Source organism: Rhipicephalus microplus, chromosome 10 (genome assembly GCF_043290135.1).
Source record: "Rhipicephalus microplus isolate Deutch F79 chromosome 10, USDA_Rmic, whole genome shotgun sequence".
NCBI lineage: Eukaryota > Metazoa > Arthropoda > Arachnida > Ixodida > Ixodidae > Rhipicephalus > Rhipicephalus microplus.
Genome location: NC_134709.1, coordinates 46,335,278 through 46,347,949, shown reverse-complemented (window position 1 = coordinate 46,347,949; position 12,672 = coordinate 46,335,278). Strand labels below are relative to the sequence as shown.

Sequence of the window (12,672 nt, the reverse complement as noted above, 5' to 3'; positions counted from 1 at the left end):
TAGACCACCGTGGCGGGGCGATCGACCCATGCGTTGTAAAAAAAGTTTATACTTCTGAACCATTCTGCGAGATTATAGATTGAGTTGAATACGAAAACAGCTCCTAACTGTTGATTGATACGGGGAGCTCTGCGTCCCAAAACAACCGTATGATTATGGGAGACGGCGCAGTGGAGGCTGCGGAAATTTCGTCCACCTGGGATTCTCTAACGTGCGCCCAAATCTGAGCACATGGACATACACCATATTATCTTCCATCGAATCACCTGGGATTCCATCGTCCAACTGGGATTCTCTAACGTGCGCCCAAATCTGAGCACATGGACATACACCATTTTATCTTCCATCGGGATCGAATCGCGGCAGTCGCCGCAGCCGCGATTCGATCCCGTGACCTGCGGGTCAGTAGCCGAGTACCTCAGCCACTATAGACCACCGTGGTGGGGTAGCCTATAACGATTGTGGATCAAGCTAGAGACGGAGCTATTTGATTGATTTCATTAACTAAATTAAAACAGTACATCTCATTGAATAGACCATTTGTTTATGGTTAGTTTAGAAAAACAATGTACTATTTGTTGTTGTGTACGTCTATTTTTCAGTTATGTACGACCATACAACCACCGGTCTTTATGAAAAGTTTCCACGAGGTGCAGTGGTCTGTGAGATTTTTGCAGAGAGAGCATTGTGTGAAGGCATCTCGGTATTTCCGTTCTGTTTGTGTTTGAGAGCTTGCCGAAGGTAAACACGAAGCTACTCATTATCCCAAATATTATGGAGTCCTTATTATATTTTGTCGGGCACAAAGGACAAATTATTTTAACCCCGCAGTTTAATAACCGTAAATAAACTGTTTGATTGATTAATTTATACGCTTGGTTTAACGTCCCGAAACTACCATAAGATTATGACAGACGCCGTAGTGTAGGGGTCCGGAAATTTGGCCACCTGCGGTTCTTTAACGTGCACCTAAATCTAAGCGCACGGGCCTACGGCATTTTCGCCTCCATCGAAAATGCAGCCGCTGCAGCCCGGATTCGATCCCGCGATCTGCGGGTCAGCAGCCGCGTACCTTAGCCACCAGACCACCGCTGCGGGTAACTGTAAATAAAATATGTTCTTAAGCCTTCCTTTTTTCATGACCACCACGCGGCGACACCCTTTGTTCTTCTGAAAGTACGAATGTTATTGCTTATTCGGGAGTACTTTTTTTCTTGGACGTCCCACGGTTGTATCTCATCGAGTGGGGCGGAAGCGTGGTAGAGCTCGGTTGCGCGGAGCGTCTCCGTCCATGGCCTCCGAGATGGCGGGCGCGCGGCGGGTTTCTCTTCGGCTGTCCCAATCGCACGGAGAGAGCGTGTTTCCAGAGGTGGGCGTGGACCGCTCTTTCATCCGCACCGCGGCGCTCTTTCGTATGCTCTCGAAAAGGCTGCCGCGCTGTTGGCGAAGCTTCCATGTGGCGAGAAAAGAGAAATGGTTTTGCGCTTTTTATATAATTTTGCGCTGATTTGGGAATGTCGGGTCAAGGTGTATGAGACACCAAGTCAATGCTTGGGCGTATATATTTTCAAATGGAGTTTTTTTTTTTTTTTTGCTGTAGATTTGCGCCGTCCATATTAGAGCACTTATAATTGTGATGCCACTGCAAGTGATCCGGATGTCCTGTAAACTCGCTGTACTTCGAAGTTTGCAGGCTGTGTAGTATGAAGGGTGAATAAAAAAAAATGACAGCCCGATCAACAAGCGAAGTCGGAAGAGTGCCGCGTTCTACGCTCGCTGGTTACTAGAGAGTTTTAGTACTGCGTACGTGGCGGCGTTGCGTACGTAAGGACGCCACGTTCTGCGTAGTGCGCATGCGCAGACCGCAACGCGCACGTATGGCGTTACGTACGCAGCCGCTACGTACGCACGCATGAGATGCGTGCGTGCGTACGTATGAGCTGATCGCGCCGCTCTCGAACAAGTTCGCGACAGCGCGAGACTTCGTTTTGCAAAATGTCGGCATCGAAGGAAAGCACCGGCCGGCTCTGTGGCTTAAAATATGGCCATAATCTGGCTATAACACTTGGATTGGCTCACATTGGCTGCCAACAGCACGTGCTTCTATTTTGATCTACCAGATGGCGCAACACGCTTCACGCTCGTTACGTACGCGGGTACTACGGCGTACTAAAAGCCGATTAGTGGCAAACGACGCCACGTAACGCAAGGCGCTTGCGTGATGCGTACGTAGCACCATTCCGCAGTACTAAAACTCTCTATTGTCTGATAGTGAAGACGCTGCCGCGAGGAAACAATAGGCTCCTTTTTACACACAAGTATGGATTATATTTCATTGCTATTGCTTCGACGCTGTTTGCTCCTATCATAATCGTGACGGTGCTTTTTGCTGTCGCAGATCAGAACTGACGTATTAACAGATAACGTGCGTGCATGCGGTTAACTTCAGCATCGGCCTCGGACCTCGTATTTGTCGCCTTCACGAGGGCTCTTTGTCTCTGCGAACACACTTGGGTATCGGCCTCAGATCTATACTCTGTTTCACCCATCATATGCAACGCTGTGGAAGCTAGCGAGACTTGTTGCAGTCAATGCGTTCGCAACAAAAAGTAGTTCGATGTTCTAACCAGCATTTCGTTATTACGGTGAGAAGTAATTGAATATATTGTGTGCCTTACAAACGAAAACGTCGTTGAACGTCTGTTATTGTGTGGCTGTATACAGAATAGTGTTCACGTGACGTCACATACAGGATCTTTACTCTGGGTACGTCACGACAGCGGCCGCCTACCCGAAGTTTCAGTGTCAGTGCAGGACGGAACACCACAGGCTCGCTAGGTACCAGCGTTCTTTTGTGCTCAGCCCGCGTTCTTCTGTTCGCCAGTCACGCCAAAGAGGAGCGCAAATTAACGTGAGGGTGGACCGGCACTGATCACACGTCTCGCGAGCAACCATGAAACGCGCGGAGCTCTGTACGTCTTTGCATATAGCTTTTGCAGCGTTGCACCAGATGTCTGAAACGGAGTATATAGTATTTACAACGTCTCGCATCGTGTGAGAAAGACGCTGAAATGCGAGCGTTCTGTTGACACGGAGAGGCCGATTAATTCGTTACAAGTCGGATTCGTCAGCAGAATCTAAGCTCGTATACACACCGCCCATCAGATTTGGCGTCGGCCGTATATACAGTGGGGCGCTGCGTGCTAATCGATTCGACGGCGTTCATCAGTGCGGATTCGTGGACACGCGCAAATCGTTCACGCGTCGTGCCCCTTCGGGCCGAGGCATTCTCGATTTTGAGCCGTACGGGACGTCACGGATAAAGGGCGTGAGCTCGCGTATGTATAAGTTTGACCGACGAACGTATATACGGTGTATATAGCTTTATACGATACCGCAGGTGTGTGCCTTATTGATCACGTGTGCGTTCGAAACGGCGGGCTTTTTTATGGCCATTCCCGGGAGTGGAAACGGGGAGTCGCCAAAACCGAATACAGTCTGGACGTCCACAAGGTGTGGCGCATTGTTTGTCATCGCTTGCTTCTGTTTTTTTTTTTTCGTGTATCAACCCACGTTCGATCCGGAGTACCATCGCAATGCAGTCGTGCCTCTCAATCGTATTCTTTCTTTCTTTCTTTCTTTCTTTCTTTCTTTCTTTCTTTCTTTCTTTCTTTCTTTCTTTCTTTCTTTCTTTCTTTCTTTCTTTCTTTCTTTCTTTCTTTCTTTCTTTCTTTCTTTCTTTCTTTCTTTCTTTCCAACAACCTCTTGCCCCGCCGCGGTGGTCTAGTGGCTAAGGTACTCGGCTGCTGATTCGCAGGGCGCGTGTTTGAATCCCGGCTGTGGCGGCTGCATTTCCGATGGAGGCGGAAATGTTGTAGGCCCGTGTGCTCAGATTTGGGTGCACGTTAAAGAACCCCAGGTGGTCGAAATTTCCGGAGCCCTCCACTATGGCGTCTCTCATAATCATATAGTGGTTTTGGGACGTTAAACCCCACATATCAATTAATTCCAACAACCTCAGCCGTTCGTCAAAACTATAGTGACGTTCGTTCTGCTTGCGCGTGCCCTTGTTTGAACACGTGTGTGCAATATGTAGCAGTGCAGCTGTGTTCCATGCACCCGTGCAGTGCCTCTATAGTGCCGGGCTTTCTGCACGAGTAATTTCCGGGTCGACCCTTGTGGTGGGCATTGTTTTGAATTAAGCGCTGTAGGAAGCCCGGTCACAACCTTGCACATGGTGCACTGCTGTGTGACTTACAACCATGTGCGCGTGCTCCCGACGAGGGATCCCTCTCCGCTCGGGCTGAACCGGCCAGTGCTGCAGCCGCTGTTGTGAACACAATTTGTAAATATAGCCTGCCGTGCGAGGGACTCGTCATTTACGTAATAGTACATTTCCTGACGCCTATTTACGCTTTTCAAGATTTTTTTTTGTTTTATCTTTGGGGTTGGAGTGCATTCAATGAGTGGGAATGCGTATTTTTATGTCGTTCTCTTTGGGAAATGCGTTGTCGATACGTATGTCTATTTTCGCGCTTGTTGAATATGTCGATTACGATATGCACGGCGTGTGATGCAAAGGCATTACGTTTAGCATTCAACTGTAACGTGCGGGTGGCTTAGATATGCGACGCTTTGGGTTGTGTTTATACAATGGTTGTCAAAAAACAGTATATCCCGCGCACGATTTTTCTTTAGATAAACATGCGTGCTGTTTCTCGTAAGGAAACAGTGCTTGCTGCCATATCGCAACGGGAATGTATGGAAGTATGCCGTTCTCTTCTATTTCTCTAATTTACATTCCTATAGAAGTCGGTGACTCCGCGGTCGTGCTGTCATGCATGCATTGTTGCCGAACCATCTGGTTACCTTGCGTTCTTCAACGGCTGCGATGATAGCGCGCACATTTGAACACATTATACGTGTTCATGACTTGTAGGTATGCCAGTTATTATTATTATTATTATTATTATTATTATTATTATTATTATTTCTTGTGTTGTTAATTTACTTGTTTTATTTTTGCGTGAGCCTGCACTAGGACCTCGTGTTTGTTGCAGGGCACGTTAAATAAATGATTTATTGTTATTGGTTTTGTTGGTGGTAGTTTCAGGTGTGCAATGTGACCGCTTTTATTATACCTATCGCAGATCGTGGCAGCCGCTGACTCCGCTCGGCCGATCTGCACTGTAGTTCGGCCTTGAACGAGCGGCCGCGCATCTTCGGTGCAGCGCGCCAAGTGGGCGGCGTGTGTACACGTCAGTCTCCAAGGTGAGCGCAGGAACTGCCATTGTTCCGCATTGCATTCAAGGCAGACAGCACGCGCGATGTTTTTTGTATTCTGTTTTAGAACTTTGCATTTGGCGGAACTTCTTCGCACGCTCGCCCGTCCCGTGTGAAAAAGGGCAGCTGGAAATTGCGCGCGCATCTCTGTCGATGCCTCGCGTCGGCATGCGTGGGTGTACGCCGGGCGTGTCGTTCAAATAAGGGCCACGCATCCTGTAGAAAGATGCCTTCGACGTCGCGTGTATACGCTTTGCCGTTGGGACGCTGAACCTCAGATATTTTATTAGAGAGACTGGGAATTGGGGCCCCTAAGGAGCTTGGGTACCCAAGCTCCTTAGTACCCAATTGGGTACCCAAGCTCCCCTAAGCCTGGGTACCCAGTTGGGTACCAAGCTTGGGTACCCATGTTCTGCATGCGCAGAACCTAAGCCAGTCTTGGGCTGTTGCGTTCGCGTTGACCCAAGGCCCGGAAACCGAAAATTAGTGTGGGCCCCCAAGGCCACTGAGTTTTTTTTAATTAACTAGCGGGGACTCTGTCGCTGTGATCGTTCAGCGACCATGGGAATGATGGGTAGAACACACAATTGCCTATAGTCTTCGTACTTGTGTTTGGCGAATCGTACTTGCGGCTTTGCTGTGTTTCGGTTTTGTTTTGAAAACAAAAAAAAAAAAGATTTACCCCCTTTGAACTTCGTGATCCGATTCGGAAAAGTAAGTCTAAAAGAATAAGGTGATGAAGTGCAGCCGCTGAACGTTTGCTGACTTTTGCTTCGTGAGAAAACAGCTTCAAGCCACACCGGAACACACGCGGAATCAGAAGCAGGCCACAAGTACGAAGATTAGACAAGTCCGTGTACTACCAGTACATCATTGCAATGCTCGCTGAAGCGCCGTGCGTTATAACTCCCATATACACTAGCGCCAGAGTTCCCTTAGTGTACATTAGGAAAACCTATATGTCCAAGGCGTCTTAGTTCGTGAGCGAGATGAAGCAGACGCAGCGTGAGCCGCAGTGCCGTATGCGATTTGAACTTTGCCACTAGTGGCGCCCTGTGCGTTTCATCCAACGCTGCGTACGTCTGACACAATTATCAAACTCTGCTAATCACCCGAATGCAAAAGCGGTCTAAGCAAATGCAGCTTGAGGACCCAGTGACTTGGGGCTCCTAGTTCTCAATCGACAAATTGTCCCTTTAACGCAAATAACAGCTTGTTTATTGCCGGCCGTTTAATCGCGAAGTATTCTGCGGTGACGGCTTCGAAGTTGAAACTTCTCTACATGAAGGTGATGTGGAAGTGCTTTTAGGACGCGGACAAAGAATCGGACAAAGCGCATCCACATCGTCGCCAGACAGGGCCAACTTGGCCCTCTAAACTAGCGATATGTATGTGTGTTCCGTCTCATCTCTGTCCGCATCGTAATTACCATGGCCGTTCGTCTTCGCCTTCTTTGTCGTCAAACGCGGATGCATTCATTATTCAGATATACTCTCGTTCTTTCCTTGTCCATACAATGCGCTCACAATTTTTTCCCCATACATCGGATTCGACTGACGTTTTTGTCATTTAGAATATACTCATTCCGCGTTCCGTCACGACGTCCAAGACGCGATGATCGCCATGCATCTTGAACCGGTTACGTCTTCAACGAAGGACGAAGCTCGCCCATGTAGCGATGATCTCACCCTGTCCCGCGCCAGCTGATTTTGATATGTACCGGCGAATTTCGTTATTTTCGTCGCATCACCCAACTCTCTGGCGTTTTTCGCTGCGCTTTCACTCCTTCCTATACATTCCGTTGCCTTGAGTGACCACGGGTGTATACAGACGACTCGAAATTGGTAGTGGACCTTTTTTAAGTGCGAAGCATTTCTTAGTCGCATGATGTTGCGTCTCGTGCCTACTGTTGCTCCTCTCCGCTTCTCTCGCCTCGCAAGGCCGACGCGTCGGCTATATAGTATAGTGAACTATAGCTATAGTAAAAAACCGACGGCTGGTGCTGTACAACCGTTCACTGGCCACCCCGTATATGCATAGGGTTTCCTTATATACACTATAGAGGGAACTCTGGCGCTATAGTGTATATGGGAGCTGCAATGAACGGCGCTTCAGTGAGCATGGGAATGATGGGTATGTACACGCATTTGTCTACTCTTCGTACCTGTGGCCTGCTTCGGGCTCCGTGTGTGTTCGTGTGGCTTGGAGCCGTTTTCTCACGAACCATAAATAAGCAAATGTTCAGCGGTTGCCCTTCACCACATTATTTTTGTTAGGCTCACCATTTCGAATCGGGTCACGAAATTCAAAAGGGTTCGTTCCTTCCTTCAAAACGAAGCCGGAACCGTCAATAAACGAAGCCGCAAGTACGATTTGCCGCCCGCAAGTACGAAGACTAGGCAAATACGTGCACTATCCATCATTCCCCCATGGTCGCTGAACGATCGCAGCGCCAGAGTACCTTTCAGTTAATTTTAGTAAACTCTATGCGTATATGTAGGCACTGGATCGCGCGTTCGGAATTCAGTTAAGCGCGTCTTTACTTGGTTTTCGTTTGACTTTGAAGGCAACGCCTCTCCTCCATTCAATAAGAATGAAGAAGAAGAATAATAAAATGAAATAACAATTACGCAACATTCACGCGACACCCCCACCACTCTGCGACGCACTTACTCGAGTTCCCCCCTTGGGAATCTGCGCGTGCGCAGCTATGGGGATGTCACGTGTGCCGTGCTCTTGTGGTGGTCCCTGTGTGGCGACATTTACGAAGTACGAGGCCCCCGAGATTGTCTACTGATGCACGGCGGACAACTTCAGAGGTCACTGACTCAGTGAGTTCCGATTTCGCCGATCTCCACTGGAGCCGCTGTTCAGACGAGACTGCACACATAACCGACTCTGTATGTGCGCCCTGCGCTGTTTTATAGACATGGAAAAGGGGCACTTTCGCACCACCCTGCCGGCCCTCAAGTCATACCAGAACTTTAGCCTTACCGCCCCGCCGCGGTGGTCTAGTGGCTAAGGTACTCGGCTGCTGACCCGCAGGTCGCGGGCTCAAATCCCGGCTGCGGCGGCTGCATTTCCGATGGAGGCGGAAGTGTTGTAGGCCCGTGTGCTCAGATTTGGGTGCACGTTAAAGAACCCCAGGTGGTCTAAATTTCTGGAGCCCTCCACTACGGCGTCTCTCATAATCATATAGTGGTTTTGGGACGTTAAACCCCACATATCAATCAATCAATGGTCTAAATTTCTGGAGCCCTCCACTACGGCGTCTCTCATAATCATATGACGGTTTCGGGACGTTAAACCCCGCTTATCATCAACTTGAATCTTACCGAAGTCACACTATAGACAATTTTGCAGATGGGTTTGAGTGCCGCCATATTGGGCCGTGAAGCACCGTGTTTTGTATATTTGACAAATAAACGAACTGTGCAACGGTCGACGCATACGCATGAAAACGGTTGGGTTGGTGCTCGCGATGTTTCGTAGCTTCATTAATTTACGTCGCGATATACAAAAACAAGAAGACATCGGTTTAGCAGTCTAAGATGGCGGTGCTCAGATGTCTTGCAGAGAGTAGTCTATACACTCCGACTCCGGCCTTTATGCAACACAGATATGCGCACCCAAGGCAAATTCTGCCGACGCCCATGGTTGTAGTCATATAGTAAAAGTCGTACAAAGCAGCAATAGGGTGGCCCCGCCGTGGTGTTCTAGTGGCTAAGGTACTCGGCTGCTGACCCGCAGGTCGTTGGATCAAATCCAGGCTGCGGCGGCTGCATTTTCAATGGAGGCGAAAATGCCGTAGGCCCGTGTGCTTAGATTTAGGTGGACGTTAAAGAACCACAGTTCGTCGAAATTTCCGGAGCCCTCCACTACGGCGTCTCTCGTAATCTTATGGGTGTTTCGGGACGTTAAACCCTCCGTATCAATCCACAAAGGGGCAGCCTAATAGCTGAGGCAGCATACAGGCAAAAAAAAAAAAAAGAGTGTGACGTTTTAATGCAGCGTCATCATTCGCTTGTTTCGTCATCTATCTTTTGTGGGGCAGAACGGGAGAATTGGAGTAGCCGAGAGGTGCTCTTTACCTCAATTCCTACACGGCGGCCCATGTGTGACGAAACAGAAAGCGATGGAAGTAAAAAGGAAGAGAGTGAGAGAGAAAGGAAAAGAAAATAAACAAGAAGAGAGGGAAATGGCCTGTTCCGAACTGGCGGGCCCGAAAATCGCCCCGGTGAAGCACTGCATTTTTCTTCCTCCCCCCTCCCTCTGACATCCCTCTCTCCCTCCTTCACCGCAGGGTGAGCTTGCCTCGCGCGCTATGTTGCTGAGCAGTGCCTCTCCTCCGCGCCAGCAGGCCTCCGGCGCGCTCTTGTCGGAGGGTCAAGTGTATGGGACTCACGTAACGGTTATGTAACCGGCTTCCACCACTCTCCTTCCTGCCTCTCGCAACGCTTCCTCTCGCCAACCCGGAAGTGCCGGCCCCGTCCTGTCGGTCTGCCGATGCAGCGTCAAGTTTGCCGCCGGTCGGTGAGAAAGGTCGGGCCCGTCTTCTAGGCCGCCGGGACAGGAGAGGAGGTGTGTGAGAGAGCGAGGGCCGTTCACTTTGTTCTCTGAAAGAGGTGCGCGCGCGTCACTTTTTGTTTGTTTGTTTTGTTTTTTGCCGCGACTGTGGCCGGTGCTCTTGCTCAAACGGCATTTGTGTGCAGTGAAGGAAGGACTGTGTCTGTGTGTTGTTTTCTCGCCCGCTGATACGACCAGCTAGCGTGGCTGCTGACAGTGTTGCTTGGGAGCCGCCGCGCTAACCGTTTGGGATTTGCTTACCGTCGCAGTTCAGCCGGACCAGGTAAGCTCGTGCTTTCCGTTCAGCAGTCTAGAACTCGGTTCAGCTATGGGGGCCGCTGTCGCGAAATTCAGTCTGCCGCACTGGTCAGAATGCCGACGATGAGGATTGGATTTTCGAGAGGAAGGGGGGGGGGGAGGCTATTGAACAAAATAACGGCTAATGTTGCCGCTTGAAAAGGAGAATTTTTATACATTATATGTCATTTTTGCGGATCATTTGACCTCAGGATTCGAGAAACATATCGATAACTTATCTCTAGAATGAATCAAGATATAGTTTTTTTTTTTTTTCATGGTTCCACAACGTGTCGTGTCTAACGAAATAAAAAAAAATCCTGAGACCAGTCACGGCTATGCAAACGCAGTTAAGAAAATATAAAGAATGTATGTGATGACGACATTCACTTGCAGTTCGGGTCGCTAGCGAGAGCTTTGTGAGACGCCTGTTTCAGAACCTAAGTCTAGATAGAGGCTACGGCTAATACGATGGTGGAAGTGTGGCAGCTTGGGCTAGTTCGTATGCCATGACGCTAGTTATAGCGCGAGAACAAAACGACGACACAGAGACAAGAAGGACACGCGTCCTTCGTGTCCTTCTTGTCTCTGTGTCGTTGTTTTGTTCTCGCGCTATAACTATAGACAATGGTGCAATGTGCCGATCATGCGTTGTAGCAGGTATGGTTGCGTTATTGTATCAAGAACATTAAGCAGCTGAAACGCCAGCCACGTATGCAAGGCAACTTGCGAAAAGGGTCATTGGTTTTACGTACAGTTTCCAATCACACTTTTTTGTCCAAGCAGCGCTGCTGGTGTTGCTGAAGACTAACAGGTTGCCGGTGTCACTTTTGAGGTGGCTATAGAGATTAGAGTCCGACTTTCGTTGATGATATCACTCGTACACAAATTCTCGGCGATTGCATATGCGGAAAACAAAATATTTCAGGACGCATCACTGTCTTTGTTTCTTACTGCTAGACAGGACAGATCACCTAATCACCAATACAGATCACCTAATTAGCACTCGCTCATGCTCGCTCACAAGCTTCGATGTGAACTTCCTGCAACCTAACGACGTCATTGCTGTTTACCGGGGCAGAAAAAAAAAGGCAAAATGGCACCAGAAAACTAGAAACAGCAGAGAACGAAAAACCTACAAGGGTGATCCTTTCTGATAATAATGCGAACAATCTTAAACATGATATTCACATACGTTTTGTTTATATTCCCCATTATGATAGGCAGTATACAAAAGTTAGCGTCCGTGGACTACACGCAGAAGCGTAGTAAGAAAAGGGCGCGAGAGGGGCTTCGTAGCCTTGGTTGTGCTGCCACAGAAAGTTGTCGCCGAGTCCGCGTGCTTTAGATTTAGGTCCACGTTTAAAAAGGCCGGGATGGTCGAAGTTTCCGCAGCCCTCCACCAAGGTATTTATCGTAACCATGTCGTGGTTTAGGACCGAAGACCCCGACTGTTCTTGTTATTCGGTGAAGCCATAAGTGGGCTGCGCTTCACACCCTGAAATTACACATGCTGTTTGTTCTTTTGACTTTTCTTTCGCCCGTGCGGGAACTGGAGCAGTGGCCAATGGTTACTGCTGCTTCGGCCCCCCCCCCCTTTTTTTTTTGGAAGAGCTTTTGCAAACTGTACACGTGCATACGAACTGGAATGATTGGGAGCTTTCAAATATGGTCTCCAAAAGCTTGGGGCCACCCGCCACGATGGTCTATAGCAGCTAAGGCACGGCTGCTGACCCGCAGGTCGCGGGATCGAATCCCGGCCGTGGCGGCCGCATTCTCGATGGAGGCCCATGTGCTTAGATTTTGGGGCACAGTTGAAGAACTCCAGGAGATCGAGATTTCCGTAGCACTCCACTACGGCGTCCCTCCACTTTGGCGTGTCTCATAATCATATGGTGGTTTTGGGACGTTGAACCCCATTAATTATTATTAAAAGTTCGGGGCCCCAAACCTTTTCAGTGTGCTCGTTTTGGGCGAAGCAGCAGCTAAGAGTTTTCGAATAGGGCTGGCGGCGCTTTGGACGCTCTAGTTTTGTCCAAGAGACGTCACTCCACATGGGTGCCATCAGCTTTGTCTGACACAACGATTTTTGAGGCAAGCTTTGAGGCCGCACGTAACCGGCAGCGCCAGCCACTGCAACGCCCAATGTCGGCGTTTTTAGTTCCCGATTTGCTTAGTCGAAGGGGCGAATACGACCTCGATAATTCAATATCCGCGATCTTCACAGTGGCCGTGGCTCACGAAGTATACCGCCGTAAGCCGGTCGGTTCGGCTAGAATGAACTTATGCGGATGTAAGTACGCGGAACGTGAACAAGGGGCACAGAAAATATTTCCAAACGGGTGACGAAAACTTGTGTTAAGTGAGCACTTCAGATGTGTGGTGTTTTCTACGTATAGGTATGTCTAATCGCTTAGAGAGACAGTGCGATCGTCGCAACACATCTGCGGTCGCTCATAAGTTTTTCGGCAAAATGTGCCAGGTGTTTTGATCTGAGACAGCCCATAACAAGCAAACAAACAGACA

The 12,672-nt window shown here is 49.0% G+C and overlaps 1 protein-coding gene across 6 annotated transcripts in view; it reads left to right on the top strand.

Annotated features, from left to right (window-relative positions):
• Window positions 1-12,672, top strand: part of LOC119181726 (membralin) — a 225,328-nt gene that overhangs the window by 58,389 nt on the left and 154,267 nt on the right. For 3 of the 6 annotated variants that reach the window (XM_075875603.1, XM_075875601.1, XM_075875602.1), the window contains one exon: window positions 5,151-5,271. The exons of the other annotated variants lie outside the window; for them this stretch is intronic. The gene's annotated coding sequence lies outside the window, so the exon portion shown is untranslated. The remainder of the gene's footprint in view (window positions 1-5,150; window positions 5,272-12,672) is intronic. 6 annotated transcript variants of the gene reach the window in all.